Source organism: Pleurodeles waltl, chromosome 8 (genome assembly GCF_031143425.1).
Source record: "Pleurodeles waltl isolate 20211129_DDA chromosome 8, aPleWal1.hap1.20221129, whole genome shotgun sequence".
In the NCBI taxonomy this organism is placed as follows: Eukaryota; Metazoa; Chordata; class Amphibia; order Caudata; family Salamandridae; genus Pleurodeles; species Pleurodeles waltl.
Genome location: NC_090447.1, coordinates 750,283,945 through 750,305,299, shown reverse-complemented (window position 1 = coordinate 750,305,299; position 21,355 = coordinate 750,283,945). Strand labels below are relative to the sequence as shown.

Genomic DNA, 21,355 nt, shown 5'->3' with positions numbered 1-21,355 from the left:
GTTTAACCACATTACTTATAGCCCAGTCTGCCTGCTGTTCAGCATGGCTAAAGGTTAGTGGCGTAGGCGATAGTGGTGTGGAGTGGAAAGTTGTAGAGTGGAGTTGAGTATTGTGGAGTGAAGTGGCATAGAGTAGAGTAAACTGGTGTAAACTGAAATGGAATGGAGTGTCGTAGAGTAGAGTATCATGGAGTGGAGTGTCATATACTGTCAGAATGGAGTGGTGTGGAATGTCAGAGTAGAGTGTTGTAGAGTGGAGATGCGTGTCTCAGAGTACAGTGTCAGAGAGTGGAGTGGAGTAGAGCATCAGTGGACTGGCGAAGAGTGGAGTAGAGTGTTGTAGCATAGTGGTATAGAGTGGAGTAGCATGGCGTGGAACAGAGAAGCATAGAATGGAGTGTTGAAGAGTAGAGTGCTGAGTGGAGCAGAGTGTTGTAGAGTAGAGTGCAACAGAGTGGGTGGCATGTAGCACAGACACTAGCCAATCAAAATAGACGTGTAGGAAATCTGTTTTTTTCCTGCGGGATCACCCCAGCTTTTTCACCTTTTGTTAGACATTATTTGTGCCGGCTTTTAAACTCTGTGCACAATACCTGTAAAAGCAGTTGTGACGTGCCTGTGCACCCCCTTTTATCATGGCTAAATTGGCATACTCCTAATTGGTGTATTTAACCTGCCTTGAGTCCCTAATATATAAACAAAACAAAACATTTACCCATGGCCTGGAATTTAAATGGCAACTGTGGACTGCAACACCTAACGTACCATCCAGTACAGAGGCAACTCAAACATGGCTTTAGGTCTACCAGTGCAAACTCACTCTAGCCGTGTAAAAACTGCAAGTCGACCTGTCAAAATAAACCTGACAGGTCAAAACCTTCCATTTAAATACTAATAAAACATCCCTATGTAGGCCATGCAGCCAACAAAGCTGGGTTAATGGTCTTTAAAAGCAGGACATGCAGGAATGTAATGTTAACATACCCTGAAGGTGACTAGCACCCACAAACTATTTTTCACTGCAACTGGCCTAACAGTCCTATGTAGAAAACCGAAGTACAGATTAAAATCCTAATACTGTATCTCGGGAATTAGAAAAACTAGAAAAATGATTTAACAGCTATTTTTATGAGTTATTAAAAAATCAAATTCAATGATGAAGTCAAATTTTTAAAACAACATTAAGGAAAAGTAACTTCCTGAAAGTTTCCCTTTCCCTGCCTGACCTTTGTGGGTGCTAATATGAAATGGCTAGCTTCTCCCGGGCATTAATTAGGCTTGAATAGGTGTAAAAAGCTTTCCGGGAGCAAACAAAAGGCCGACCTGAATAGGAAGAGAGAGCTGAATATACAAGGTGGGGGCTGTGGACATTCTTTTTGACAATACGCTTTCAAATCCTGCTTGACAGGTATACCAGGTTCACATATAACACTTGTGGCACATTTGAAAGGAGATAGAACAGAGTGCCAATACAATTCTTGTGAATCCACTGTTTGGTTGCTGAACCACTCTGCCTTTGTCCTACAAGATTTCTGACTCTGGGTTTACATGTAGGCATTGGGGCACACTTGAAAGGGGAGACAACAGGAGGCTAAAATAATCCTTGTGGATCTAATCCGGTTGCTGAAGGGCTCTTGCCCTACCACACTTCTGTCTCTGGGTTTGTTGTGGCTACAGTAACTGCTCTTAACCTTATTTCAGTACTAGATATAAAAGGACACTGGAATTAACAAAGTATATCTCCATACATACACACCCTCCAGCTCTCAGAGCCCAAGTTTAGTGTGGCTGAAGACTTTCACCATCTTGAAAATGCACAACGTGGGTACGGGTGGCCCTGGGAACCTTTATACCATCAGTTAAGGATGGGCCAGGAGTCACCCTACCTGCTAACCTGCGAGATGCATAAACGCTGCACCACTTTCTGAACAGGCAGAAGAATACTGGGCCTGACGTCTGTAACCTGAGAGGAGTTTTTAAGGACTGGACTCGCTCACTCTTGCACCCATGACAAAAAACTGGAATTCAAGGGTCATTAGTTTGACCTCCTGTTCAAGCTACAGGAATACAACAAGCTACAATAGGCCTTTTCCTGTGGTACCCAACTGACCAATGGCAACTGGACCTGGACTGGACTCTGCTGCTGGCCTCTGCTTATCACCCTGGGAGTCTCTAAGTGCCTCACGTGAGATCCTGAGGGGCTTTATAAGCCTGTGGTAGATTGGGACTTAAAGGACTAAGTCAAAAACTAAATTCTTTGAACAGGATGAACCTGGTTGGTGTATGTGGCTCGCGCTCTATCGCAGTCAGCCTGAAATTGCAACTAGTCAGCGGTCTACAGCGACCAGTGACTGTGTTTTTCTGCAGTATTTTCCCTTAAATCTTTAGAAACTCATATCTCCGTTACCCTTGCTGGATTTGACATTTTTGTGTCATTTTGTTTATTAAATGTTACTCTATTTTTCTAATTCATATTTTTGTTGTTTTGTATTAATTTACTTTATTACTGTTTTTGTACTGCATAAATATTGTACACATTGTCCCAAGTTAAACTTGTATGCTCTGTGCCATAGCGACCCAGTGCTTGTGCTCAGGTTGATTTTGTTACTTTGAAGGTTCACTCTCACAAGGGTTGCGATTGTTCCTTAAGGTGAGTAATCACCCACCCCAAATTATCAAATTTCTGATAAGATCGTTGTGACGGGGTCTTTTATCCCGAGTCGAGGGGATATTGGAAGAAGCTGACAGACGCGGCACTTAAGGGTGTAGTACGTTTATTTATGTGTTCGTTGGGATTGTAGCACTAGCTTTTCCGCCAAAGTCTTATATTCCAAGTCCAAAACTAATATATAAATCCCTTTTCTTTTCAGGGTTCCTTGATGTTCCCGGGACGGCCTTGTCCGGTCCGGAGGGAGAGGTCTTGTTCACCCGGCTCTCATGGCCCCAGGATTTCCCAAAACAAAGAAGGAGAAAGGAACAGGTAAGTGGGGAAATTTATTTATATAGGGTTAATTGGGGTTAGTAAGGAGTGAGAGGGGGGGGGGGTTTGTGTGGAGGTGGAGGAATGTGGGGTTACGTTTTTCTTGTGTCTTCCTTTCGTTGTGCCCGGTTTGTGACCCCCTTACAGTTTTATCCACTGGTCTGGGTACGGTCCTTGTGGGGTTACCCTTCAGTTAACTGTGGTGCTGTTTAAATAGGCTCCCCTTCCCTACACGACCTCAGCCCTCCCCTTTTAGCCCCCTTAAACCCAGCCAACCACCCAGAACCCCAGTCCCAGCCCCGGTACGCTCGTACCTGACTTGGCCACGCCCCTCCAGGGACGTGGCCGGCTTGTAGGCGATCTCCCGACTTCGTCTCGACAGGGGCGGGAGGCGCCCAAGGGTTTCCGCTCTCCGTTCGCTGTTCCTTCTCTATGGCGGGGTTTTCCTTCTCTCTTGGTGGTCCGCGGCGTTCGGCTCTCCCTTACGTCGGCGTCTCTCTCTGGGTCGCGCGACTCTCTCTCCCCGTCCGTCCTCCTTCTATCTGACGTTGGACGTCAGGAATCCCTCGGGTGCCCCTGGGGTATCCTCCGGCGGTCGTTCGCTCCGACCAGGAACCGGCGCCCGGTTACACATCCCCTCACATGAATGGGGCTGATCGAGCCCCACCAGATCCGGAAACCGGGACAAATAGTCAGCCTGACCCATAAGGTCACCAGGGAGGTGGCAAACCTGGAAGGAGAAAGGTTGTAGTTCCATGAACCATCTCAATATACGATTGTTGGTATTCTTATATCTTGAGAGCCACGTAAGGGGTGCATGGTCCGTATATAGTAGGAAAGGTCTGCCCAAAAGATAGTATTGGAGACTTTCGATAGCCCACTTAATGGTAAGACATTTCCGCTCTATGATGGGGTATCTTTGCTCCCTGGGAAATAGCTTACGGCTAATAAAGACGACGGGATGGCTCACTCCGTCTTCATCCTTTTGAAAAAGAACGGCCCCTACCCCCACGTCGGAGGCATCCGTTTGGAGATGAAAGGGTTTGTCAAACTCAGGACATTTCAATATCGGTTGAGTGGTGAGACACCTTTGCAAGGTATGATAACTATGAAGTTGAGTCGGGTCTAGTCGTGGGATGTTGTTGGGCTGTCCTTTTCTTAAGAGATTGGTTAGGGGGGCATCCAAACTGGAATAGTGGGGAATGAACCTTCGATAGTACCCTACTAGACCTAAAAAGGAACGAACTCCCTTCTTCGTGGTGGGAGCATTGGTGTGTAGGATGGCTTCGATTTTATTCTTTTGGGGTCGAAGTATACCGTTGCCAATGTGATAACCCAGGTAGGAGATCTCACTAAAAGCCAGTCGGCTCTTGGCGGGGTTGGCTGTCAGTCCAGCCTTCCTTAAAGCCGAGAAGATGTGGTCTATGTGGACCACATGGTCTTCCCAGGTCTCACTGAAAATAACGATGTCATCCAGATAGGCCGCCGCGTATCTGGTATGAGGTCGTAATATGGTGTCAATGAGACGTTGGAAGGTGGCGGGGGCGCCATGTAACCCAAAAGGGAGAACCTTAAAGTGATACAATCCTGAAGGGGTAGCGAAAGCCGTCTTTTCCTTGTCTTCGGGACCCAACGGGATCTGCCAATATCCCTTGGTCAAGTCAAGGGTAGACATGTATTTCGCTTTCCCCAACCTTTCTAAGAGCTCGTCTATCCTAGGAAGAGGATATGTGTCAAATTGTGATATGGAATTGACCCGTCTAAAGTCAATACAAAAACGTATAGACCCATCAGGTTTGGGTACCAAGACCACGGGCGAACACCAGGGGCTTTGGGAAGCTTCTATGATGTCTAGATCTAACATCTTCTCGATTTCGTTTTCTACGAGGGTTTTCCTAGCTTCAGGGATACGATAAGGTTTTAGTCGTACGGTCTTCCCAGGTGGTGTGAGGATTTGATGATGTACCAATCGTGTCCTACCGGGTACCGAGGAGAACACCCGACCGTGTTTATCGAAGAGATTCTTCAATTGTCTATTTTGTTGAATCGAGATCTCTGTATTAATGATAGGAACCTCTCTCTCGCCAGGGGGATCAGTGGGGCACCACCCTATCTCTAGTTCCTTAACGGTATTAACTAGGCAGCCGTGCCTTGGGTCGTTCGGAGGTTCTTCCCATCTTTTTAATAAGTTAACATGGAAGATCTGTGACCTAGGGGGAGTGTCGTTAAGCTGAATTTTATAAGTTAAGGGGGTTACTAGTCCTGTTACGGTGTAGGGTCCCTGCCACTTGGCCAACAATTTGTTGTCTGAACTGGGAAGAAGAACTAGCACTTTATCTCCTAGGGAAAAGGACCTCAATTTGGTATTCCGATCATAATTCCTTTTCTGTTTGTCTTGGGCCCTCTCCATGTGTTCCCTTACGCTTTCCCATACTGTATGTAGGTGGGTTTTTAACTCACGAGCGTACTTTAGAATGGTTTTTTCCCCGTCTTCTTCTTCCCACATCTCAGCGGCCATATCTAGTAGGGTCCGTGGTTGTCGCCCAAACAACAGCTCAAACGGACTATGGCCCGTAGAGGCTTGTTCGTGTGTCCTGATTGCGTATAATACTAAAGGGAGTTTCCTATCCCAGTCCTTACCAGTCTCCGAGATAGTTTTCTTTAGTAGTGTTTTGAGGGTACGGTTATATCTCTCCACCAAACCATCTGTTTGTGGATGATAGACCGACGTCCGTAACTGTTTAATCCCCAATAGCTGACATATTTGTGTCATCAGGTTGGACATAAATTGGGTACCTTGGTCCGTTAGGATTTCTCGAGAAAACCCAATTCGAGAAAAAGAACCCTATCATGGCGTGAGCAACACTTTTGGTGTTAATACTAGAGAGGGGAATAGCCTCAGGGTATCTCGTGGCGTAATCTACTAATACCAATATATAACGATAGCCTCTCGACGAGGGCAGAAGAGGGCCAACGAGGTCCATCCCTATTCTGGAGAAGGGGACATCAATGATGGGGAGGGGTTGTAAAGGGGCCTTTCTCCGTGAGCCTGGGTCAATCAATTGGCATTTTGGACATTGTTCACAGAATTTCCTAATCTGGGAAAATACCCCCGGCCAGTAAAACTTCCTCAACAAATACTCCTCTGTTTTCTCCCTCCCATAGTGTCCACCCCCGGGCTGGCTGTGTGCTAAGTGTAGAACTTGTTGTCTATAAGGTTCTGGAACTATCAACGGTTTCTTTTCGTCTTGGTCTTTGTAAGTGACTCGGTATAATAGGTCCTTAACTATGGTGAACGAGGGACCCTTATCCTGGGGGTTCCGTGGGCGTGCACTTTTCCATGCATTAATTAAACTGGGGTCTTCTCTTTGCGAAGTCCGGAAGCTGGGAAGAGCAGTGAGGGCGAGGACCTTTGTAATTACCCTGGTCCTGCTGGAGTGGTCTTGGGTATAGGCTTTCTTAATTATTCTTTTCTCCTTCCGGGTGAGTTTAGGTCGTACCCTCGGAGGTGATAGAGGCATATTGGAGAAAGGAGCGTCCTTCCACCAGTTGTTGGTTTCTTCGAGCTGTCTAAGGCTGTCTAGGAGTTGCGGGAACTCCGAAAAGTCAGTTCCTATAATCGCTTCTTCAACCAGTTGCTCTACTAAACCCACTCTTATGGGTATTTCTTTTCCTCCCCAGGTGAGGGTTGTCCAGATTAGGGGGTATTCTCTGGTTTCCCCATGGATGCAACAGATTGATACCGTGAATTCCGAAGTGTAGTAATGTGCGTTGAACAACCCGGCCCTGACCACAGATTGGCTGCACCCTGAATCGATGAGGGCCACTGTGCTTTTCCCATTGATAATCAGTCTCTTTTTATAAGGGGTGTCTCTTCTCCCTGTGTAAAAGACTCTTCCCCTTGTGACCCCTATTTCCATGGGTTCTGGTTTTTCTGTTTTCAGGGGGCAACCTCGAGCTATGTGGCCCCATTCCCCGCAACTGAAACACTGAGGTTGTTGTATATAGGGCCTATCTAGACCCCGGGATTTCACTATGTCCTCATTGATTTTTCGTCCCGCTGTCGAGGATGTTCCCGAACCCAGACGCAAGGGACTAGGTGTTGATCGGGGGGGGTTACTTTGAACTCAAGGGAGCGATGAAAGGCACAGGCCAACTCGATGGTAGAATTGGTATCCGGGTTTGGATGTTGTTTGATCCAGTTGCGTGTAGACGGAGGCAGAGCGTCCAAGTATTGCTCTAAGAGCACGATCTCAATAATGTCTTCCCGATTTGTCCCTATGGGACCCAACCATTTGAGACCCAGATCTTTGATCCTAAAATATAGGGCCCGGGGATTTTCGTTGGGTCCCCACTTCGCTTTTCTAAACCGGACGCGATAATGTTCAGAATCAAAACCCACCCGTTCTAAGATGCTCTTTTTAATATCCTTATAGGGGGTTATTCCACCGGGGTTTACCGCTTGATAGGCGGCTTGGAGAGTCCCCGTCAATAAGGGGGCGATATATTGGCCCCATCGCTCCTGAGGCCAAGTAGCGGAAGTAGCAACTCGTTCAAAATTGGTGAAAAAGGCATCGGGGTCTTCACCTTCTTGATATCGTTGTAAGACCGAACTGGGCACATTCGGGTGTACGCGGGTAGCAGCGATGGTATCTGTGAGATTCTTAATGGCGGTTTCATGAACCAACTGGTTGTTGGCCATTATGGTGGCCTGACTCTTAAGGGCATTTTGTAGTGCCTCTCTTTCCAATTTGGCCTCTTTTTGTTGCTCTTCCCACACTAATTGTAGGTGTCTTTGTCCGGAGGCCAACTGTTGCATCATATCGGATAGGGTACACTTCTCCTCCATGGTTGGGAAGTCTCTGTCGCCTATTCCAACATCCCACTTCTGACACCACTGTGACGGGGTCTTTTATCCCGAGTCGAGGGGATATTGGAAGAAGCTGACAGACGCGGCACTTAAGGGTGTAGTACGTTTATTTATGTGTTCGTTGGGATTGTAGCACTAGCTTTTCCGCCAAAGTCTTATATTCCAAGTCCAAAACTAATATATAAATCCCTTTTCTTTTCAAGGTTCCTTGATGTTCCCGGGACGGCCTGGTCCGGTCCGGAGGGAGAGGTCTTGTTCACCCGGCTCTCATGGCCCCAGGATTTCCCAAAACAAAGAAGGAGAAAGGAACAGGTAAGTGGGGAAATTTATTTATATAGGGTTAATTGGGGTTAGTAAGGAGTGAGAGGGAGGGGGGGGTTTGTGTGGAGGTGGAGGAATGTGGGGTTACGTTTTTCTTGTGTCTTCCTTTTGTTGTGCCCGGTTTGTGACCCCCTTACAGTTTTATCCACTGGTCTGGGTACGGTCCTTGTGGGGTTACCCTTCAGTTAACTGTGGTGCTGTTTAAATAGGCTCCCCTTCCCTACACGACCTCAGCCCTCCCCTTTTAGCCCCCTAAAACCCAGCCAACCACCCAGAACCCCAGTCCCAGCCCCGGTACGCTCGTACCTGACTTGGCCACGCCCCTCCAGGGACGTGGCCGGCTTGTAGGCGATCTCCCGACTTCGTCTCGACAGGGGCGGGAGGCGCCCAAGGGTTTCCGCTCTCCGTCCGCTGTTCCTTCTCTACGGCGGGGTTTTCCTTCTCTCTTGGTGGTCCGCGGCGTTCGTCTCTCCGGCTCTCCCTGACGTCGGCGTCTCTCTCTGGGTCGCGCGACTCTCTCTCCCCGTCGGTCATCCTTCCTCCTTCTATCTGACGGATGATGTTGGACGTCATCACGTCAGGAATCCCTCGGGTGCCCCCGGGGTATCCTTCGGCGGTCGTTCGCTCCGACCAGGAACCGGCGCCCGGTTACAATCGTAAAGACACTATGCTCCATAGGAGTGACATACACAAGACTGACAAACTAGGACATTAATAAGAAGTAGGCAAATGAGAGCAACAGGAAAACCATCCAATAGCAAGGATTAGGCAACCTCCAAGTCCCAGTATGTTCTTGGTAAGGCCATAATATGTCTTGCAACAGACAGTGTATGTGCTGCCTAGAAGGCAAGAAATAAAAATTATACTCACCAGTCACATGCCCAAAAACATTTACTACTTATTTGTATGTATTAATTAGTTAAAACTGATACACGGTCATTCACACCAAGACTATCAGAATAAAATCACAATAAATGCAAGTAAACAAAAACCTGAAAGTAATGCAAATCAATGTGAAACTACTCCAAGGTTTATGAATACAAAGATTTTTAATCTGTTAAAAAGTACTGAAAGAATGACTGTCCTGCAGCCAAGTTTACAAATAAAATTGCTTAGTGTCATTGTGATCTGCTGGCTGTATGAACTGTATTGACAAATTTTACAAAGCATGCCCAGTACACTGGGTGGTTGTGACCATGCAAAACTGTATGCACCTCAACGCAGGTTGAAACCCCATTCCGCAAGTACACAGGATCTAATAAAGTCAAGCGTACAGTCAGAAACTCTCAGCAACTGCAAAGCAACTTCAGTATAGCGTCTCTCCTGTAGTCACAAAAGCGATAGAGGCTTCTTTCAACTCTAGAAACCCAATCAGAGTGATACTTATAAATCTGAAGTGTGATAGGTCACATACTCAGAATGCAGAGACTCATTTCTTTGCATAAAGTTGCCTTAGATATGGTTGTGGCTTCTTTTTACCATACAATTTTAAAATTGGTGTAGAATACGTGATGGTGTGCGCAGATGCACCGTCATCTATCCTTGAAAGGGTTGCTCCTTGTTTCTTCAAGATGAGGTTTGTACTTTATTGGGAAACAGTGGGGGTTGCCAGTGTAACTGTATGGACGTTTAGGTTGTTGGCCACCATTCTAAGGTATTCATGACAAGGATTAATTGGGTTATTGAAGATTACCTGAATGGTCCTTTTCAAAGTCTCTGACTTTGCTTGTTGAATTGCATGATAATATTTTAGAAACAAGGTGCTGCACTGAAATTCCTGGCCAGTTAGGCCAAACTCCAAGCGAATCGGCAAACGACTAGTATATCTTGGGAGATGCAACAACCTACTATAGGCATCTAACCGAAGTTTATCCAGTAAGGTAGGGAATTTCCCAGGGCAGACCTGTTAGCCATAAGTGAGATTTGGAAGTAGCTTCACTCGCATGACTCGCAAAATGGTCTCAGCGGTTAACAAGTATTATTTGGAGTTTAATATACATAAGGCAAACATAACTGCCTGGGCCTTTTCTGGTGATGTGTTGGAGGTATAAGCTGGGCTTCCCTGTCTCTTAGGACTCAGACCCCAATATAATTATACTTAGATGTTTGAGTCCCCACCATCCATCTTGATTTTGGCTTGTTCATATAACTGGAGATGATCATCACATTAGTTTTATCAGAATTGGCCACCAGATTATTCATTGTTTTAGAGAGATGAAGTCCATTAAGGGTGCGTTGCAAACTCATTTTTACATGTTCCAAAATCATCTTCACATTGGTTCCAACAGTTTTCTCCTGATGCAATCTTTAGTGAGACAATGTTTACCTTGGCCAATGAGTGGCCAATATTGGCTGTTTAGAGATTGAACAGGATGGGGGCTAAAACGCACCTGTTTTAAAACCTGGGTGGTCTAGATTTGGTTTGTGGCACAGATATTAGTACCCTTCTTCACACGGACCCATGTGTCCGAATAGAGGAAGATGACTGTTCTAAAGAGGGCAATTTGAGATAGATAAGTTTATACCAGACACAACTCCATGAGAACCAATCCACAACCACCTCCACCCCATGAATCCTAAAATAAAAGGGCTGAGCAATTATGACACTATTTGGCCTGATAGCAGGCCCATCTCTTTAGACCCAAAACTCACCCTTACCTACAAACAAGAAGGGGAAATGTGGACCACACCATCCTGGGCTACAACCAGGGCTACACAAGAGCTGAAATGCTAAACAGAGCGATCCCAGAAGACTGATACCCATTCTGCTCCCTTTGAAATTTGGGTAAGGGAAAAGGACAACACTCATCAACACACTTCAAAAATTAAAAACAATGTGCATATTAAAAATTAAACCAATCAAGACCCCCTCAGCAGAGAAAGACTCACTTGATATCAACAAAGTTCTCAAAGAATGCAAGTGCCAAATAGCAGGGCTCAAGGGCTCAAAAGAAATATACAAATTAATGCTAATTTTGCATGCCCCAGTTTTATCTTTAAAATGTAATCCATTTTAATACACATTTATGTCCCCTGTTACAGCTAAGTGAACACCACCACCTACGCATTCAGATGTACAATACTCATAACTACTTGTGCTTGGGAACTTAAACAGGAAGACGTTGCTATATCACAGAAAGCTTAAAGTGAATATAGCCTTCAATGACAGAACAAACAAATGCTTCAAAGGCACCGAGAATCAGAAGACTCCCCCATTCAGGGACGTGGAATCTTTATAGCCCTCAGGACATATTATATGGGGGTTCAAGTCATCCAGCTACACACCCCCTACTACACAAACCCTTTGGTAGCAGCGCTTACTATTGAGGTGAGCACTTTAAGTTGTAAGCTAAGCTTGCATTGCTGTCATTGGTTGCGATATGAAAATATGTATGTAAAGTTGATAATTTGTGGTCATTCATAATGTTCTTTCGTTATATGCAAATAAACACAGAAGAAAGGAGGCAAATTTGGTGCTAGAATTAGTGTAAAACCATTGTTGCCAACCTGTATAAACAAAATATTAAGGACCAAATTGTTAAAGTCACAAAAGTGCACTGGCAAATATCAGACCTTTCACAGGTGCAGATTTATAACTTTCATAAATTCAAATGAATATGAGATTCACATGAATTTACAGAAGCATGCCTGGAAAACATAATCTAAGCAAACATATTAATTCTATTTTTGCCTGAGCAACTACACATGCATATGTTTGCTCATGCAAAAATCTGCTGAGTAAGTGCAAATTAACATGTTAAAACAATTTTTTCTCTGTGCTGGAACCATTTTCCACCATGCAGAAAAAAATACTCTATACCCCGCTTTTTTTTTTTTTTTTTTTTTTTAAAGCGATCACTTCCTACTCTGTAAACGTGTTTCCTCTTGCACTAATAAGGAGTACTCTTCCAACATTTATTTTCTATGGTGGGAAGCAATTGGAGAGGAGTTGGCGAATATCTATAAACATCTAAGTTTGTGAGTGTGCAGGAACGAACTGGGAATTCGTCCTGGACCTGTCACATTCTTCTTACTCCCAGCCCCTGTGAGTAGATATGCTCACATAAAAATCTTCATCACCAACTTTTGCACACGTAAAACAAACTACAGAAATGAGTGAGGATTGAGCCCATAATACTTTGACAGTGAAAGCCTCGAAGAATACATCTAGTATAGACATGTAAGCCAGTGACTGTTCTAGGTATAGTCTCACATGTACAGCAGCTAACCGATTAAATGCACAGTGAGATGAAATAATATAACCAATTATATGTGCTCAAGTATAGAAGGTCAAACTGTAAAGGGTCTTATTGACCCTCAGCTCACAACCAAGCTCTGTATTCAAACAATCTGGATTTACAGTAATATTTTTAAAAATTAAGTTAATGTTTAAAGGTGCATTTGCCAAAGCAATTTGTAGTGAATAAGTGTTCCATGATAAGAGGCACCACAAAGTAAGTAAAAGGGTTTTATTGTATACAAAGAAGGAGCTGCCAAGCACAGGTCCTCACAGCAACTCAATCACCCAACTGTCACCCCCAGTGTCCTTAATTTTATCTGTCAACATTCTCCACTCTGACCTTATGACATTCTAGAGTGGAGAATGTTGGCATCAGGACTGAATACTACATTACTTTTCCCTTTACAAAGCAAACAATAAAACATTCTACAAAATAAACAGAAAATAAAATGAATCTATAGGAAAGATAAAAGAACTATACAAATAAGTAAATCAGATTTTCACATTATCTGCACAAGACATGTATAAGAACAGTTAAAGATCTTAACATCAATATTGAAAATTATAATTTAATGTAAATGTGATACAATGTTATACAATGACAAGAACCATAGTCACAAATAGTTAAAAAAAATAACACCCTACTTATTGCAAATCATCACAGCCATTATATTCCATGTGCTTAATTCCACTTTGCTTAGAACCTCAATCAAGACCCCCTGAACCGTCACCTTGATCAAGACACTCATACCAGAGTCCTGGGAACCGGAGCCCCGATCCAATCATGCCCCTTCTTTACACTTTACCACTTGTGCAGCATTCCACCAATGACGCCCATTGACTGGAACAGCATTTCCATTAACCTTGTCAATGACCACTGGATCACCAAACTTCTCTCCTTTCCTTACAAACTCACCTTTTTTTTTTTTTCCACCCACTCTAAACACTTGAAGATGTACACGGTTGTGTTGTTTATAAGCCTCCTTATGTTTAGCGTTGGCTTCAACCACATTGACTTTCACAACCACATTCACCTCTCTCACCAACACCTCCTGCTTGATCCATTTGCCCATCCAGCCAGGGTATACTTCTGTTGAAGGAATCCTTCCCCTCAAAAGCTCAAAGTGAGAAATCTGCGAAGAAGAATGAAGACTGGTACGATAGAACTACAGCAAGCTGCACAATGCCCTGCTAACAATGCACCTATTAGAGATACCACACCATACACACTGTACCAGAACATAGTTCATGCGCTTAACCTAACCATTTAGCTGGGAATGATATAAAGAAGTTTTCTATTGTTTAATACCGACAGACATCAAAACATTTCTTAACTTCTTCATTCACAAACTGAATCCCATTGTCATAAACCAGAAACTGGGGAAAACCTTCACCAAAAAAGGCAACCTCCAAGAATGTTATGAACCTTAACATTGGGTTCCACTATAAATGTAATCTCATGCCATTTAGATTAGAAATCTATTAACACCAGTGCGTACTGTGAATGTGCTGACAAAACATTAAATGTCCCACCAAATCAATCCCTATTTTATGCCAAGCTTTTTAAGGACCCTTAATAGGTTGCAAAGGAGGTTTCCTCACCATCAATATTTTATCTGATGATGCACAGATCACACACTCACCAACAAACTGATCAATTTCCCTGTCCATTGTCAGATGTCAAAAACATTGTCGAATCCGTTTCTTGGTAAATGTCCGACCTAAATGCCCATCATTAGCTGTTTTCAATAATCCTGTGCCTGACCCCAACTGGTGGCACTAACTTTTCTCCTCTCACCAACAATCCATTATCAACTGACAGTACCTCATTGACTTTTCAAAATGGCTGTCATGAAACAGCACTTTTTTTGGCGCCCAGTCATTAATCACATTCTGTAAAACTTGAGCATCTCATCAATCAACAATTCTCTCCTGCACTTATCCTCAGACAGCACACATCTCCTCTATATCAACTGAAGCAATAGAGCAGCCTTCCCTGCTTGACTCATCATCACGGTTTTGATCCACTGTCAAATTAATTGGTATTATTTACCACAGTATGTGCACCACCTCAAAATTAAACTGGAGCAATTTGGTGGAAAGCCTGGCAATGCATGGGGTAAAAAATGAGAACAAGAGTCTGTTGTAATGTTGTAAGTAAAGATATTGCTGATGGTCTCATGTACAAATTACACAAGTAATCTGAGTACCATCAAAAGATTCCAGCACAAAATATGGGTTAATGAAAGATCTATCCCTCTGAAGAACAAACTGTGCAGTGTGCCATTTTCTGTCAGTGACAATCTAGAAAAAGAACTAAATTCTTTATGTGAAAGGGTATCATTGAGCCAATAGAGTCGTCATTATGGTTTTCACCATTAGTCGTCGCACAAATGTGTGGTGGCAGACTAAGGTTCTGAGTGGACTTAAGAAGCCTAAACAAAGCAATTTAGGTGGACTCAATCCCTTACCCAAGATATCAGAACTATTGGCTCTGGTTATTGGTGCTTTATTCTTTAGTAACTTGGATTTGGCTTCCACGTACCATCAAGTTATGTTAGGCCCTAAGCTCCAGCCATTTTACCGCATTTGCTTCACGCATGGGTACATTTTGATGCTGTATGGTGCCCTTTCGGTTGGTATCTGCCATGTCAGTGTTTCAGAGAATCATGCACCAGATATTTCATGGGATGAAATGTATTGCTGCTTTTCAGGGTGATATTTTTTTGCCTCCACAGAGGAGTAACACAATAACATCTTCCAGCAAGTTTTCGGGATGCTACAGGAAAGAAAAGTGATGCTTAAGATTGACAAACGTCAGTGTCTGAAATCCAAAGTGGAGTATTTAGGTCACTTGGTCTCAGGAGATGGTATTGAACCCCAATCTTGATAAGGGGAGACCATAAATGAAGCCCCAAAACACATATCCACGTGAAACTCATTTTCAATCAATTTAAAAATTATAGCAGAAAACTCTTGCTTCTGGTTAACTTATACAAAAGGTCCTTTAATGAAGACGAAAATCATCTCTGTCTGACCCAAAATGGTGCTTTTGTTACCTTAATATAAGAGCTGAGTAGACTGACAACATCTCCCCACACTTGGGAACACTGTATTTTCTTAATTCTGAAGTCTGGATACAGACATCCAAAATTCGACATCCAGCTGAGGCTTTAATAATTCCAACCTTTCACCATTCACCAGGTCATTTTTTGTCCTGATGAGATCCTAGTATTCAGCATGAGGGTTGAAACGCTGTTGACACGTTAATCAGACAAGACCTCTTTGATTATGTTTTGAATTATCAATCAATGTATTGACAAGCATACTTTATAATTTAACAAAGAGGCTGTCTTTGTAAGAGACACCAAAGATCACAGAACTAGAAGCGATTTCTTTATTGCTTTATGGGGTGGTGTCTCTTTTCTCACTTGGGTATCACTTTTTTCAACTGTCACTCTTTGTTTATTTTCCTAAAGTATGATTATAAGAACGATTTACCGTTATAAGCTGATGCAGCGTCCAAAACATTAAAAACATGTTTTTCACATATGTGTTGCTACTGGATTCGGTGGAGCTTTTTTGAAAGATGCTAGACAGATGATTTTCGTGTTCATTAAATAATTTTTTGTATACATTAACCAGTAGCAAGATTTTTCTGCTATAATATTTAAATTGATTGAAAATGAGTTTCATGTGGATATGTGGTTTGTGATAACTATACCCAGGTTCATGTGGACATTCTGGGTTGCTCTTGTATTTGTTTAGTGTCTATAAATTATGTCCCAGCATACAAACACAAAATTGGCTTTTAATCACTCATTGAAATGTGTGTTTTATTCGCTTTTTATACCAGACTGTGCTTCACACATCAAGCCACTCACAGCAAAACTGAAAAAAGATGTAACAATTGTTTGGGATGATTGCTGTCATGAATCCTTTGAGTGTGTAAAAACAAGACAGCAGATGAGTTAATTGATAGCAAAGCCTTTCAATCCCAATTTGACGTGTGGCATAACTGTAACCTGTTGGCTGGGCACAATGATCACCTAACAAGAAGGCACCATTGAGTACACCATTAGTTATACATTGAAAGTGCTAATCCATTGTGTTGTGAATGCATGGGCTTTGCATGCGTTGGTCTGAATCCCATCCTCGTCACCAAAGTATGCAGTGAATAAGTGATCCATGATGAGAAGAGTCGCATCACGAAGTAAGTAGACAGGCTTCATTCAATACAAGGTAGGAGCAGCTAACACAGGTCACCACAGCAACTCGATGCTCATCCAACTGCCGCTCCCAAAGTCCACCATTTCATCTGTCAACATTCTCCAACCTGGCCTCACGACATTCAAGAGTAGAGAATGTTGGCATCAGTACGAGACAGAATACTACACAATTCACAAGGCTCGTTTCTCAGAAATAAATAACAAGTTAAAAAAAATCAGTAGTACAATGACAACAATGATATTCTCATCTCAGCTATAATCAGCATCATGAAAGTGCAGGCACTTTCAAAGCCCTACCATGATCAGAAAGCCAGCATATACATAGTTCGTTCATAAACACAGGCTCTGCATACTCATGGCCAGTGAATATTCAAAGATTTGATATCAAGTGAATATTCAAAGATTTGATAGGAATAGCGCCCCAATACATTCGGACTCGAGTACAATCCTGAAGGTGGTACAATCAAAGCTGTGCTAGAATACAAACACTAACAAAAATTTGCCCATGTGCAATCGTAGAATTGGTTATCAAAGCTCAGATATAGGGAGAATAGTGCCATAATTTGCCATGGGAAAGTTAATTTGTTCACAAGACAAGGAAATGAAGCATTTCGTCACTTGGTCAAGTAAATGTTTCACAGAATACCACTTCCTCGCTAAATGCAAAGGCTCCAAGACCAGCTCAAAATCAAGAAGTAAATTCTAAAAATATATTTCATCACCAAAGTAAATTCTGAATTAAAGCGACCAACTTCCAATTACTGCTATTTCCGAAGGAACTATCACTCCTACACAGGGAGCGCAACCAGATTAAATGGTAAACTGGCAAACTAAGTTCGGTCAAATAAGCCAATATGGTCAGCAATTACCTACCCCAAAAGCCCAAACATAAAATCAGAAAACAAGACTGGCCCTTGAATAAACTAACCGGACAACATTAGGCCCATCATAAAAGCGGTCGGTTGGCTGTTTGTGGAAGCCTTTCATAGGTGTAAAGTTATATTTATCATGCACAAAATGTACAACATGGGGCAAAAACAAAACAAGGGTACAGACTAGCAGGGCACAAGGCCCAAGAGTTTAAACCACTGTCCCCAACCACCAGGGCACAGCCTGACAAGCAACTGCCTAACTAAGCTATTTAAAACATTCTATCAAATCACATCAATGGCAAAAGTGCTAGACCCCTGCCAATTACCACTACCACAGACAGTACCCATCCATTTCTCAAGTTGCCTCCACCACATCCCAACTATGTCAACTGTCAATATTGGTCAGTGAATGTCAAACTACTTGAATGGTTCTCTGGCTAACTCAATAACTAACTACCCTAACCACACTAGCCTCTCGCAGGATTATGACAATCGGAAAAGAGATTTAGACCGGTCATGGGGCATGTAAAGCTCTAAATATTTAATTTGCCTTCTCAAAGTAAGAAACAACAACGTTGGATCAGCACACCGTCGGTAACTCTGTTGTGAATCTAAGTACTAAAGTTTTACTGGCCCCATCAAATTCAGTCTGTCAAACACGCCGTTGATTTTTTTGCATTGGCCTGCTGGAAGTGAGTTAACTTCATGCAATGTGGTTTTAAGGGCAGAATAAAACCGTCACACAAAAAGCCTGTTTGCATAGTCTGAACTGCCCATTTGACATCAGCCTCGCTGCTCGGGGAACAGTATGTAAATACATGGGATCCACCCCCCTCTTCCACCCAATGTTTGGTGACTGGAAACTCCACACACCATCGGCAGCGTTAATAACCTGAAACTCTGCAGCACTTTAGGGGGGGCATTCTTCGAATACGTTTGTAAACAATAACAAAACGGTGAGGAAATTGGAAACAATGTACCTGTTTACTTGCAAAAGGGGGACAGTGACACATTCTGCTCTGTCATTCTATGCAGTCTAATGTCCTTCCTCCAACACTGATCGTCTTCCCCGCACACTAAACTGCGCGTGAAACACGAATTAATTCACAACGATCTCCTAGGAAGAAGAAACCAGCGGAGCTTTTCAATTAATGTCAATAAATAAAGCCGAATCGTCCACGTGTGGTGCAACACACGATCAAACACAAGTAACCCCCAACAGAACACTCAGTATTTACAAAGGGGAACAGTGAGGAAGTTGTTCCACTCTTCATATAAACTACTGTCCAGGGTAAGCACCCCCACCCCAAATCTTAAATATGCGCTCTAAAAACTCACCTCTCACACCGCAAGGGTGGGACCCCAGTCCCAGATTTTCACTTGTAGGAGCGGTGGGAGGGGGAGTCACGCTCTTTGCAGAAGGCACACTCATGCACAGCCTCTTTCGATGGCTCTTTTTTCACTTGCCGGGCATGGCAACTCTTCTGTAAATCCTGTCAACCTTTCAGGGGGTGGGCGGCTGCAAACTCCCTCTCTCTGGCCAGGAGGTCGTTTCCCTTTGACACAGAAACGTAAAACTGATTGAAAGGGAAACCCCTGAGCCGGAGGGGGAGGGAAGACGAAAAGGAGTCTCCCCTCCCCCACTACCAGTGTCTGATGTGATATGGCGGTTATAGGAGGTGCTTCGCTACTTCATTAGCAGATTCGGTGAGAGTGCGCGCGAGAGAAAATCTGCAGGGAGAAGAGCAGCAGCTAAAACCTGAATTTGTTCCTAAAACACACAACTGCCTCAAACCAGGGAGCTTAGATAGTGACCTCCGGGGGGGGGGGGGGGGGGGGGGAGACAAGTAACTAATTTGAGTTTAGGGAGGGGGAAGGTAGATGCAAGACAAATCTTCTCGATTACACACCTCCCCGCCCCCCTCGGAGCCCAGAGTGCACTAAAGTAACCCCCGTCTGCTAATGTATTATTAGGCTCGAGTGCTCTCTGCTGCTCAACGTGCCCGCCCGGCCTGCCCGCCCCCCCTCAGGAAACAAGCACGTTGTGATGCGCATTTACCACTTTAGAAAACACATGAACATTGCGACTGCTTCCAGGAAGCAGATAAACGTCATTTTTTTCAGTTCAAATTAAATTCAGTTTGTGGGGTCCCGGTGTTAAATTACTGTGTAGGCGTTTCCGTTGGGCGATAACCTTTGTACACAGTGGTTCAAGGAAGTGGAAAACACTCCGAAATAAGCTTGTAAATACATTATTATACGCTACGTTCGATTACTGGGTGAAGTCGGAGGAAGCATCGATTCCATACGCGCAACAAAGCATATTTTTTTCAGGTTACAAAACCAAACATACAATTGAGCCAATGGCCAGGGCGTGAAATTCAATATCCCAGCTGCTGAAAATGTAAACAGACAAAATGTTCCACTTTGCGGTGACCCCGACATTCCCGCCAGACTGGAAAATCAGCTTGAGAATGGGTCCCCAGGACCATATAAACTGAGAGGACGATAGCAGGGGAACAACATTGCATTTTTAAAGACATACAAGAAAATCGTGCACTTACAGTATCTTCCCATAGATGTGATTCAGCAATACAGATATAGAGTTCAGCGAAAATCAGCAAAAATTCCAGCCCCCCGGGGTCATCTCCCTCGGCGTTCTAGTGCGCTATGCTCTGTTGTTATTTTTCTCTGATTTCAGACAGATTAAAGGCTTCGAACATTACATCCAATCGAGGGAAAAAGACAGCAATACAACCCAGCGTAAACTAAATGATGCAACATTGCCCTGGTTACATGTGCTTTTCCCTTCCCCCATTTCTGGCTGCTAAGGCTTGCAGTGTTTTTTCCGCCTGTTGGGTCACATCGTGGTTGATTGATTCTCCTTTTGCCTTGCTCAGTCATTCAGATTTGGAAAGTAAATAACAAGTTGACATCATTACAGCTCTCTGCATTACTGTGACACATTCCTCGGTTTACCATAGGACCTCTACTATCAGCGCACCAAAAAATTGAGCTGGGTAAACTGGGGTCTAGTGCTATATAAACTGAATGCAGCATCAGAGTAATGGGAATTTATATGCCTTGGTTGTTGCAAAATATTGTGATGTCATAGAACCTTTTTATTTTTTTCGGATTATATTTTCCATTTATAAATATTATGTCTACATACACTTAATTGTGTTATTTTACTGGTCATTTTTGCTTGGATCATTTAGATGTAATGTTAAATCAAAATCTTTACTCTTAGGACCACATGTCCCAGGTTTCATGTTGTACTTAGAAGAAGGGAGTTTTGGAAACAGCATATGCGACTGTTTATGGAGCCTCATTACTTTCAACATCTAATTATCAAAGGCGATGAAATTGAGTGGGTTTGGAAGGTGGTCTAATTGAAATCATGCATTTTTTTCGAAGGTGGGGAAGGTTTTCAGGGTTGGCGGCCCTAGTGAAATCTTTTGGAGGTACTATGATACTTTGGCAACTGACAGAGTTGGACAGGGACAAAAAATAGGCCTGGACACCAGAATAAAAGTGACCAGTGTTAGCCACTTAAAAAGTGGTCCACATTTGCAAATCGGGGGTAGTTTTTGAACTTGTAAAAACTCACTGTCTAAAGGTGTTTTGCAGGGCATAGGAGACTGCATGCCTTTGTGGTTGCTGCAGGCGATGTTTTTGGTAATATCAGCGAAAATAACAGTTAAAACGGGTTCACTAGACCATAAAATAGAACTTCAAGCTGCCAAAAGCCTGTCCTGTGCACTGAGCTGTTAGACCAGAACTTCTGACACTGCCAGATTGCCCAGTAGCCCAGTCCAAACCTGGCAGCTGAATAAGTTTACA

The 21,355-nt window shown here is 43.5% G+C and overlaps 1 protein-coding gene across 4 annotated transcripts in view; it reads right to left on the bottom strand.

The window, feature by feature from the left end:
- LOC138250278 (F-box-like/WD repeat-containing protein TBL1X) overlaps positions 1-20,472 on the bottom strand; it is a 690,394-nt gene extending 669,922 nt beyond the window's left edge. Inside the window, exon 1 of one of the 4 annotated variants that reach the window (XM_069204996.1) lies at positions 20,077-20,472. The gene's annotated coding sequence lies outside the window, so the exon portion shown is untranslated. Of the gene's footprint in view, positions 1-18,850; positions 19,181-20,076 lie in introns of those variants that run through there. The other 3 variants (XM_069204999.1, XM_069204997.1, XM_069204995.1) reach the window with 3 other exon arrangements.
- Positions 20,473-21,355: the final 883 nt, after the last annotated feature.